We start from the raw sequence: 12,594 nt of genomic DNA, 5'->3' as shown, positions 1-12,594 counted from the left end.
CCAGATTATTTTCAAAGGAGTAAAGGAGGAGCTTCCTTTCTCAGAAAGGAGTCTATAGATATAAGATATTTTGTCTTTAATGGATTGTGCTGTGACAAGAAGGGTTTCAACTTCATTCAACTGAGTTCTAAACCTCCTCTTGGAGGTAAATGAAGAAATTACATGTCTAATTTGAAGATATATTTTTTTTTTAAATGGGATCTTGGCACATCGAATTCACTGCAGAGCTCTTGAAAGGATTTCAGTGTAGTGGTTTTCTGATGAAATAGGTCTGAAAAGGTCCTGATTCCTAGAGTATGCCAAAGATTAAAGTTGGCATCCCTCAGGGCTTTTGGCAAGTCTGGGTTGCCTACTATAGGTGAGTGAGAACATATTTGGGAGGAAATGCCTCTCTCTCTCTTTTAACTCTATCTCTTCTTACTCTCTCTCTTAGATCTCTTTTTTAACTCGTATCTCTTCTAACTCTCTCTTTTAACTCTATCTTGTAACTCTTATCTCTTCTAACTCTTTCTTTTAACTTGTCTTTTAACTCTCTCTATTTTAAATCTCTCTTAACTCTCTCTCTCTCTCATTTAACTCTCTCTCTTTTAACTTATGTCTTTTAACTCTCTCTTAACGCTCTCTCTCTCATTTAACTCTCTCTCTTTTAACTCTGATCTCTTTTAACTCTCTCTCAACTCTCTTAACTCTCTCTCTTTTAACTCTATCTCCTCTTACACTCTCTCTTAGCTATTTTTAAAAACTATATCTCTTCTAACTCTCGCTTCTAACTATCGTTTAACTCTCTCTCTTTTAACTCTATTTTAACTCTCTCTCACTCTTGCTCTGCCTCTGTTTCTCAGCCTCTCTCTACCTTTGTAGATCTGTCTCTCCTTATCTCCCTCTATCTGCCGCTCCCTTTATCTTTCTTGATCTTCCTCTCCCTCTATCTTCCTCTCTGTTTTTCTCTTTCTCTGCAACTGGCTTCACACTGTCTATGGTGAGATAGACCATTATTGAAGAAAGTCGGGGCAGTTGGCTAGGACAAATTAGATAGGACAATTAGATGGCCATTATTTAATATTCCTCTATTTTCACTTCTCCTTTCTCTGGTAACGGTCTGGTGAGGTCTCTCTCTATTCCTCCTTCTGCCCCTGTTCTGTTGTCTGGTGCCCTAGGGAGAGATGTTTACACAGAAAATAGAAGGAGAGAGTGGTAGAGGAAAAATTGATAGAATAGAGAGATATACAAAAGGATTGGAATAGATGGAGACGAAAAGAGAGAAAACAGGATGGACAGAAACATTTAAATGAGAAACAGAGGAAGTGAGGGAGGGAGAAAGGAAAAATCTGATATGGAGAGGGAGGGAGGACGTCACACCTGTCCAAACGAAGCGTGTCTGGCACCTTGCACCTGCGCCCCCACCTGTCACTCAGTGGCTGAGTCATGTTAGTGAATACTAAGCAGTTTATCCTGCCACCATCCTGCCTCGCTGGCTGTCTGGCTTACTGCTGGGAGACAATTACTGGGTGATACCAAGCATCTCCCTGCCTAATTACATGTAAATCTTTATCATATGGATGGTTCTATGGTAAACAGGTCCTGTCAGCTATGTGACGTCTCATTATGGGTGGAAAGGTAGAGGTGATAGAGTGCAGGCAGTTAGGGAGAAGGACTCTAAGTGTTTATAACCTCAGCTTATGTGTTCTTTTCTCTCCCTATCTCTCTTTCTTATTCCATCCTTTCTTATTTCTCTCTCTCTCTCTCCTCAGATATAAATGAGCTTAGTGATGCCCAAGGAGGTTTGGAGGTCTGTGTTTCTTAAACAGTGGCTTCTAAATCATGGTTGCTATTCTTTAATCCCACAACACGTTCTCACTTCTCTTTCTGCCTCTGTCACACAGAAGGACTGAGTATCCATTTGAAACCTCATTGCTTGACGCCACATGCAGAGTAGAACACAGTTTCCCTCTAGTTGCCAGGTTGGCCACCTGACAGCTTTTATTAACTATTAACCAGGCTTGTGCCTGCTCAGCAGAGAAAGAGAGGAGTAAATCACTGTAAGGGATTCATGGTCTGTCAACCAGGATCCTGCAATAACCATTCAGTTAGGTTACATTAGAACACAGAGCAGGGGAACAGTAGGACGTAGCTCCATACACTGGGATAGTAAGTCAAATTTAAGTCAAATTTATTTATATAGCCCTTCGTACATCAGCTGATATCTCAAAGTGCTGTACAGAAACCCAGCCTAAAACCCCAAACAGCAAGCAATGCAGGTGTAGAAGCACGGTGGCTAGGAAAAACTCCCTAGAAAGGCCAAAACCTAGGAAGAAACCTAGAGAGGAACCAGGCCATGTGGGGTGGCCAGTCCTCTTCTGGCTGTGCCGGGTGGAGATTATAACAAAACATGGTCAAGATGTTCAAATGTTCATAAATGACCAGCATGGTCGAATAATAATAAGGCAGAATAGTTGAAACTGGAGCAGCAGCACAGTCAGGTGGACTGGGGACAGCAAGGAGTCATCATGTCAGGTATTCCTGGGGCATGGTCCTATGGCTCAGGTCCTCCGAGAGAGAGAAAGAAAGAGAGAATTAGAGAGAGCATATGTGGGATGGCCAGTCCTCTTCTGGCTGTGCCGGGTGGAGATTATAACAGAACATGGCCAAGATGTTCAAATGTTCATAAATGACCAGCATGGTCAAATAATAATAAGGCAGAACAGTTGAAACTGGAGCAGCAGCACAGCCAGGTGGACTGGGGACAGCAAGGAGTCATCATGTCAGGTAGTCCTGGGGCATGGTCCTAGGGCTCAGGTCCTCCGAGAGAGAGAAAGAGAGAAGGAGAGAATTAGAGAACGCACACTTAGATTCACACAGGACACCGAATAGGACAGGAGAAGTACTCCAGATATAACAAACTGACCCTAGCCCCCCGACACATAAACTACTGCAGCATAAATACTGGAGGCTGAGACAGGAGGGGTCAGGAGACACTGTGGCCCCATCCGAGGACACCCCCGGACAGGGCCAAACAGGAAGGATATAACCCCACCCACTTTGCCAAAGCACAGCCCCCACAACACTAGAGGGATATCTTCAACCACCAACTTACCATCCTGAGACAAGGCTGAGTATAGCCCACAAAGACCTCCGCCACGGCACAACCCAAGGGGGGGGGGGGGGGGGCGCCAACCCAGACAGGATGACCACATCAGTGACTCAGTACTGTTGCTCCGAGGAATTTATTGACTGCCATCAACCTGTGGTCTAATATTTTGTAAGAGAGGAAGAAGATTGATGAGCAGGGTCAACCCTCCCCATTTATTTGAGATTGAGTCCTGCGGATTTCTCCTAATGCGTCTGTGGGATATACTCATCTGGGGTCATTTTTTTGCCACTTCAATCCCCAAAGATTAGGTCATTTTTTTTGTCTCCTCTGCTATATTCTAATGGAAAACACCATCAATGTGTTTATCTCAAACTGCAAACCGAGATCCTACCCCAGCACTTTGAAACAGTATTTAAAAACTAGGTACCAAGGTACTTTCAGTAACTGGCGACTAGGCCTACTCAGTGGACAGCCATCAATAAGGGCACATGTTTTCCAGTGGTCATATGACAATGTAGCCGACTATATTTCAGTCTTCCAGAACCCAGTAGTGAGGCAACACTTCCATCTACTGGATATCTAATGTATGAACATTTCATGTGAGGGGTAGATAAAAAAATGTTTTTAATAATTATCTTGGAGCAGTTAGAGAATCTGAATGTAGCTCCCCACTGTGAAGCTCTAATGCAATGGATGAATAGCAGGTGAAAAGGTGGCAGGTTTTGGTCATGCTATCTGTCCCTCTACAAACCATTTCTAATCAGCTGAGAGGAAGGCTGCATTCACACAGGCAGCCAAATTCTGATATAATTTTTCCACTAATTGATCTTTTGACCAATCACGTCAGAACTTTCGCAAAAGACCAATTCGTTTAAAAAATATTTTCTGAATTAGGCCGCCTGTCTAAACGCAGCCAAAGAGAAACAGAGAAGGAATGTATACATATATATTTTTAGAGAAGGAAATGGGATTAAAGAAATTAAAACTGCATCCTTAATCATTCCCTCCTTGACGTAGGCCTAACATAACTGATCTAATGTAATTGGACAAGTGAAAGCAAGGGCACCACCATATAGCTTTCACTGTCCAGTCATGTCTCATCAGTAACTACTTCAGAGTGGTCGAAAGGAAGGATACATTTTATATACTCTACCTTGCTTGGGCTCTGACGTTGCCAGGCCCTAAAATGAGTACACCCTGCCCTCTTCTGGTGGTTTAGGGGAACAGCCAGTGTACATGGTTTACGTCATTGTTTCTGATGATTTCCACTTATAAAAAATATTAGGTCATGCTGACTGGCACCAATCACATCTGAGAGAGTCTCCTCTGGTTGTGTGAGCCCACTGTAAGTGGCTATGATTCAGTGGCTGCATGAGTGAGGGCCACGTGTTATACATATCATATCAGAGTATAATGGGGAACATATAGCTGCTCTTGCAGAAGCTTGCTGATTTTAGTAATAGCAATAATAATAATTCATTAGTGGGCAAAATAAGAGAAACTTTCAAAACAAGTGACCTTGGTTCTCGACATTGCATTAGCCTTCACTGTGTTGGAATAAAATGACAGATCAGCAATGCCCAACCATAACAGTCTACATCATCTAACAACCTATTTAACATCCCATATTAAATCGATTGATCCGTTTCTGATAGAGCAGAATAGGTAGCCTATAGCCGATTCTACTCTGCCCCAGCGTCACTATGCAAGTTTCGATTGCTATAGCCTACGAGTGGACTATTATTTGGATTGCCTTGGACTGGCATGAAATCGACGAAACAGCACAACGACAATTGACAATCTAAGGCTGTGCGCAGTTGACTCCCTGAATATTAACGATAAAGGTCGGATGATCATTTAGTAGCCTAACATTACCAGATTAAAACGTTTAGTGAGGCTGTTTTTAAGAATTTATCCTAACCCTTTTTCGTCATGACCACACGGCGTTACGTCGGATGAGCCTCATCAAACCGTCAGTTTGGTATCGATACAAAATCGGGTTTATTAGGCAAAAACCCCGAATATTATTTGCGCGATAAAAAATAATAATAACGCGAGAGTTTGCAAGTTGCCAGAAGACTGTAGTTGCAGCTGTCAAAGGAAGAGTGGATACGCGCATGACTCAACACACATTACTGTAGCCTATTACTGTACACGGCCGCGAAGATAATTTCCGTATAAAACCCGAAATAATCCCGAGGTAAGGAACCGCAGACTGCACCGAAAGCGACCGAGGTCGAATCTTTTAATTCCTTTTTTCCTCTGGTTCATTTTCTTTTACTCTAACCAACTCGCTTGCAGCTGTTGAAAATTACTGCACTAAACATATTTTTGTGACTCCCTTTAGCTCCAGCCATTGCAAGGATTTTTTTTTTTACTCCTCCTTCATATTAAAGTCGCCATTTTGCTTCACTGCCTATATAAAACCTTCTTGTATTTTAATGTTTTCTTCAAGGAGTCGGAGACGTCTCTATCTTTCCTGCGTGTCTCCTGATATTCACATTTCTTGAGTTTTCCAACGAGACGATTGAGATTAAAGAAGTGCCTCGTGGTTGCCATATTAATGCACGAAAGGGGGAAAAGTGGATGCTGGAAATAAGGTGAACGTCTTTAGGATTTTAATTGGCATCTCCTTTCCCCCCCTCCTCCTCCCTCTTCCTCATCTTCTTCATCTCTCCTCGTCTTTCCTCGGATTCAAAACCGGGACTAGGCGCGTGGCTAACGACCGTGACGACTGTCAGTCCGTCTCCATCGAAGTCCCCGACCAGACCCGCTTGGAACAGCAGGTGTGATGGCCATGTAACACCGGGAAAGGCGCATATACCGCGCGAGGTGTAGCCCTACCGCCTGACCCCCACGTGGGTGACCCCGGCCACCCGGCGGCTCGTGTTGGGTGACTCCCGACATTGCAGGTAGGTGTGGCCTTCTAGAACCCCATGTCCCTATTATTAATCAACGGCACAGTAAACATTGCAGCCAGCCGCATTCGAATGCACCAATGTAGCAATCGAAACAGTCCACAAACAATGTTGCTGCAATGTAACCATCTTCAATTAGAGGAGACAGAAGCAAGTCAAACTGCTGTTGCAGCCTATGTGACCTAGGAGGTGAATAGGGCAATTTGTCTGTGCAGCCTTCAAACATCAAAGTGTTTTTGTGTGTAAGTGCTCAATTCCAAAATACCCCAGTTCTTTCACTTTGCAGCTGTTTCTGGGGTTCTGCTTTGGTTTCAGCCAGCTGTATGATGTACTGATTTATAACTGTCATGACTAGGTTAGTAGACTATCAAATGTATGCCACACTGCTAAAGTAGCGGGATAATAGCCTATAGCTGTAATGTAGTAGTAACAGTGTTGTAGTATGACAGTAATAAAGTGGGATTACTTAACTCAGAACCTGTGTGTGTGTGTGTGTGTGTGTGTGTGTGTGTGTGTGTGTGTGTGTGTGTGTGTGTGTGTGTGTGTGTGTGTGTGTGTCTTATCTCCCTGCCAGTCCTAACAGTGCCTTGACTCTGTGTGGAAGTTGTGCATTCACTGCTCTGGGTGTATAGTAAGCTACTGTGAATATATAATAAAATAACATTTAGTTGAATTAAAAACTGTATTGCAAATCAGAAAATCAATAAAAATGAATTTGTTTTAGTGTCAACAATATTATAGACATGACAATAGGGCAATTCACAATAGGGACACAATAGACCGTGTACATATACAGTATCAGTAGAGAACGGCTCATAAATATGGCTGGAATGGAGTCAATGAAATGGTATCAAACACATGGAAACCACCTCTTTTCAGTTTTTTTTGTACCATTCTGATGACTCCCTTCCAGCCATTATTATGAGCTATCCACCCCTCAGCAGCCTCCACCGACACATACTGTATGTATATCTTAGGACAGTGAATGTGCATAATGTCTGTCTGGCTCTCTGGCCTATTTTACAAATCTTGTATCACACCCTCATCCCTGCTTCTCTAGTCGTATGGATCTACCCATATCTTTACAGAGGAAGAAGTAAAATCTGGTTTGAGCAATATTCCTCCCTTGCCTTGTAATACACATGGTCCAGGGCGTGTGTGTGTGCATGCATGTCCAACTAGCTCTCACAGTCTCACATCAGAATTAGACGTTCATCCATGTTGCTCAAACGTCAATGTTCAAAGTGTTTAACTTCTTATGGCTGAGATCCCGCTAACGGGATCGATATGACAACAGCCAGTGAAAGTGCAGGGCGCCAAATTCAAACAACAGAAATCTCATAATTAAAATTCCTCAAACATACAAGTATTTTACACCATTTTAAAGATAAACTTGTTGTTAATCCCACCACTGTGTCCGATTTCAAAAAGGCTTTACGACGAAAGCACACCAAATGATTATGTTAGGTCAGTACCTAGTCACAGAAAAACACTGCCATTTTTCCAGCCAAAGAGAGGAGTCACAAAATGCAGAAATGGAGATAAAATTAATCACTAACCTTTGATGATCTTCATCAGATGACACTCATAGGACTTCATGTTACACAATACATGTATGTTTTGTTCGATAAAGTTCATATTTATATCCAAAGATCTGAGTTTACATTGGCGTGCTATGTTCAGTAATGTTTTGCTTCCAAAACATCCAGTGATTTTGCAGAGAGCCACATCAATTTACAGAAATACTCATAATAAACATTGATAAAAGATACAAGTGTTATGCATGGAACTTTAGATAAACTTCTCCTTAATGCAACCGCTGTGTCAGATTTCAAAAGAACTTTACGGAAAAAGCACACCATGCTATAATCTGAGTACGGCGCTCAGACATCAAAACAAGCCATACAGATACCCGCCATGTTGCGGAGTCAACAGAAGTCAGAAATAGCATTATAAATATTTACTTACCTTTGATGATCTTCATCAGAATGCACTCCCAGGAATCCCAGTTCCACAATAAATGTTTGTTTTGTTTAATAAAGTCCATCATTTATGTCCAAATACCTCCTTTTTGTTTGCGCGTTTAGTTCACAAATCAATATTCACGACGTGCAGGCCAGACGAAAAGTCAAAAAGTTCCGTTACAGTTGGTAGAAACATGTCAAACGATGTATAGAATCAATCTTTAGGATGTTTTAAAATAAATCTTCAATAATGTTTCAACTGGATAATTCCTTTGTCTTTAGAAATGCAATGGAACGCAGCTATGACATTCTGCCAGACCTCTTACTCAATCAGCTCTTATTGTCTCCTCCTTCACAGTAGAAGCCTCAAACAAGGTTCTAAAGACTGTTGACATCTAGTGGAATCCTGGTTGGATTTTTTTCTCAAGTTTTTGCCTGTCATATGAGTTCTGTTATACTCACAGACATCATTCAAACCGTTTTAGAAACTTCAGAGTGTTTTCTATCCAAATCTACTAATAATATGCATATCTTAGCTTCTGGGCCTGAGTAGCAGGCAGTTTACTCTGGGCACCTTATTCATCCAAGCTACTCAATACTGCCCCCCAGCCATAAGAAGTTTTAAGGTAAAGTTTAGACATTAACTCAGAATTTTTAAGGTTAAGTTTAGGGATTAACTCCAAAATGTTAAGGTTAGGCATTAACTGAATGGTTAAGGTAAGGGTTAAGTTTAGACATTAACTGAATGGTTGAGGTAAGGGTTAAGGTTTGGGATATCTTTGTCGCTGGATTCAAACTTGAAACCTTTGGAATCAGACACAGATGCTTATACCCATCCTCCATCCCCGTCCACCACGCTCACTAGGGGTAGTGGCTGTCATCTCAACCACACTGCACACTGCCCTAACCCATCTGGAGAAGAGGAATACCTATGTTAGAATGCTGTTCATCGACTACAGCTCAGCATTTAACACCATAGTACCCTCCAAACTCGTCATCAAGCTCGAGACCCTGGGTCTCGACCCCGCCCTGTGCAACTGGGTACTGGACTTCCTGACGGGCCGCCCCCAGGTGATGAGGGTAGGTAACAACATCTCCACCCAGCTGATCCTCAACACTGGGGCCCCACAAGGGTGCGTTCTGAGCCCTCTCCTGTACTCCCTGTTCACCCACGACTGCGTGGCCATGCACGCTTCCAACTCAATCATCAAGTTTGCGGACGACACTACAGTGGTAGGCTTGATTACCAACAACGACAAGACGGCCTACAGGGAGGAGGTGAGGGCCCTCGGAGTGTGGTGTCAGGAAAATAACCTCGCACTCAACATCAACAAAACTAAGGAGATGATTGTGGACTTCAGGAAACAGCAGAGGGAGCACCCCCCTATCCACATCGATGGGACAGTAGTGGAGAGGGTAGTAAGTTTTAAGTTCCTCGGCGTACACATCACAGACAAACTGAATTGGTCCATCCACACAGATAGCGTTGTGAAGAAGGCACAGCAGCTCAACCTCAGGAGACTGAAGAAATTCGGCTTGTCACCAAAAGCACTCACAAACTTCTACAGATGCACAATCGAGAGCATCCTGTCGGGCTGTATCACCGCCTGGTACGGCAACTGCTCCGCCCACAACCGTAAGGCTCTCCAGAGGGTAGTGAGGTCTGCACAACGCATCACAGGGGGCAAACTACCTGCCCTCCAGGACACCTACAGCACCCGATGTCACAGGAAGGCCATAAAAATCATCAAGGACAACAACCACCCGAGCCACTGCCTGTTCACCCCGCTATCATCCAGAAGGCGAGGTCAGTACAGGTGCATCAAAACAGGGACCGAGAGACTGAAAAACAGCTTCTATCTCAAGGCCATCAGACTGTTAAACAGCCACCACTAACATTGAGTGGCTGCTGTCAACACACTGACTCAACTCCAGCCACTTTAATAATGGGAATTGATGGGAATTGATGTAAAATAAATCACTAGCCACTTTAAACAATGCTACTTAATATAATGTTTACATACCCTACATTACTCATTTGATATGTTTATGTATATACTGTACTCTATATAATCTACTGCATCTTTATGTAATACATGTATCACTAGCCACTTTAAACTATGCCACTTTGTTTACATACCCTACATTACTCATCTCATATGTATATACTGTACTCGATACCATCTACTGCATCTTGCCTATGCCGTTCTGTACCATCACTCATTCATATATCTTTATGTACATATTCTTTATCCCTTTACACTTGTGTGTATAAGGTAGTAGTTTTGGAATTGTTAGTTAGATTACTCGTTGGTTATTACTGCATTGTCGGAACTAGAAGCACAAGCATTTCGCTACACTCGCATTAACATCTGCTAACCATGTGTATGTGACAAATACATTTGATTTGATTTGATCTCCCGACGTCCTCATGGACGTGGAATATTGACTTGTATCGCGGGTGACTTGGCTGGCATGTCTGCGTCTATGTCTAGTATAATTATACACACCAGTCTCACAAGTAGAGGTTTTTTACAATTATCCATTTTTGAAACGTACATACAACACATCTCTCTGAAACCACCCACACCACACATCTCTCTGAAACCACCCACACCACACATCTCTCTGAAACCACCCACACCACACATCTCTCTGAAACCACCCACACCACACATCTCTCTGAAACCACCCACACCACACATCTCTCTGAAACCACCCACACCACACATCTCTCTGAAACCACCCACACCACACATCTCTCTGAAACCACCCACACCACACATCTCTCTGAAACCACCCACACCACACATCTCTCTGAAACCACCCACACCACCATACAAGGTGAAATGAGAAGGGTATAACACGAGCCACCCAAATGAGTGACCTTTGTGTACTGTAGTAATTCATTAGGGGAATGACATAAATGTACACATACTACGCCAAGAGATAGCATGATGGTAGGTCTAACTGTAATCAATCCTACTTAGCATAATTAGCTAGTAGCCACTGTCAGCCATCAGCCATTAGGCAGTGTGCTGTGGAGTGAAGATGGCCCGAATCAACATGCAATGCACAGTTACATGCACACAATAATATACGATTATTGTGGAGTGTCAGATTAATACAATAGTTTGTTTAAACATTTTACATGCTGTGATAGAACAATTTCCCTAATAATCCTGTTTACATGAACACATCTGAAATCAGGCTATTGATGGGACTTTTGATAAATGCAGAAAATGCAGAAAATCACTAATCAGAATTAACATTCTGCCACAGTGACCATGCTATTTTTTTGATTTGGACATATAAAGTTTGTATGTCAAAGCTCTTTCTGAGATGCATACTTTGTTTTTTTTAACTCACGGATGGGGGGTGGCTGGTACCCTAGTGGTTAGAGCCTTGAGCCAGTGACCAAAAGGTTGCAAGATCAAATCCTGGAGCTGACAATAATAAAATAAGAATTTGTTCTTAACTGACTTGCCTAGTAAAATAAAATAAAATGTCCAATGAGGGCCTAGTGGGTTAACTGTCTGTCCAGGGGCAGAACAACAGATTTGTACCTTGTCAGCTCAGGGGTTTGAACTTGCAACCTTCCGGTTACTAGTCCAACACTCTAACCACTAGGCTACCCTGCCACCCCATGAGAATTTGTTCTTAACTGACTTGCCTAGTTAAATAAAAAAGGCTTGTGCTACTGATGCTGACTCATGCACAGATCAAATAGACCACTGGGACGCTGCAAAAGCTGTTTACATGTCCTAATCATTCAAAAGATTGCTCAGAAAACCAGGTTTGTCTTTTACCTTACGCTCATTAAAATATACAGAGTACTCATCCTACTGCCATAATTAGTTTAATATCGAACTGTACAAGTAAACTTAACTGACCAGACGTGAAGCTATGCTCCACCCCACTAACCTTCAAGGTCCAATGCAGCTGTTTTTATCTCAATATAAAATCATTTCTGGGTAACAATTAAGTACTTACTGTGACTATTTTAAGTTAAAATGGTCAAAAATAAACAAATAGCTTCAAGAATTTTGCTAGGACTATCTGGGAGTGGTCTGAGTGTAGAGTGGGAAACAGAACATTTGCTGTTATTGTTAGAGATGTTTGGAACTCTCTTTCTTATTGGTCTATTAATAAAGTTACCGCATGGTGATGTCATCATGGAAGGCCAAAATTCCATCCCACATCTCAAATGGCTCTTACACTAAAAGGGCATTATCATAATTTTCACAATTTCACAGTATTATTCCAACCTTGTGTGTAAATATATACCATAAAACTTTTATTAAATGCCAAGTCTCAAACAGCTGCCTGTCCCTTTTAACAGCCAGGCAACGGCACACTTTTCAGCAAATTTAACGCTGGGTCTAAATAAATAGTTTACGAGGTTACCATGAATTACAATTCATTGTTTACTTGGTTTAATGTTTGATTTGTTCCATTCAATAATTCAGTAATGCCTCAAAAAAATAATGGCAATCATCAGTTTTTATCTCAAGTAAGAAACTTCCAGCCATTAACTGCTAATAGCTGAGAACTGCTAGCTAACTGGCAGGCACAAAACTGTCAACAACTTCAGGAGTACAGACCCCCAGAAAAGGGCTGA

At 42.2% G+C, this 12,594-nt stretch overlaps 1 protein-coding gene across 2 annotated transcripts in view; it reads left to right on the top strand.

Moving 5' to 3' along the window:
- The first annotated feature begins 4,798 nt into the window (after positions 1–4,798).
- Positions 4,799–12,594, top strand: part of LOC139368863 (zinc finger protein 512B) — a 69,629-nt gene continuing 61,833 nt past the window's right edge. The window contains exons 1-2 of one of the 2 annotated variants that reach the window (XM_071108302.1): positions 4,799–5,291; positions 5,802–6,003. The gene's annotated coding sequence lies outside the window, so the exon portion shown is untranslated. Of the gene's footprint in view, positions 5,292–5,534; positions 5,692–5,801; positions 6,004–12,594 lie in introns of those variants that run through there. The other variant, XM_071108303.1, reaches the window with a different exon arrangement.

This window comes from Oncorhynchus clarkii, chromosome 16, assembly GCF_045791955.1.
Source record: "Oncorhynchus clarkii lewisi isolate Uvic-CL-2024 chromosome 16, UVic_Ocla_1.0, whole genome shotgun sequence".
Taxonomy (NCBI): Eukaryota; Metazoa; Chordata; class Actinopteri; order Salmoniformes; family Salmonidae; genus Oncorhynchus; species Oncorhynchus clarkii.
Note: the sequence above shows the minus strand (reverse complement) of the source record. Positions and strands in the feature narration are given on the sequence as shown.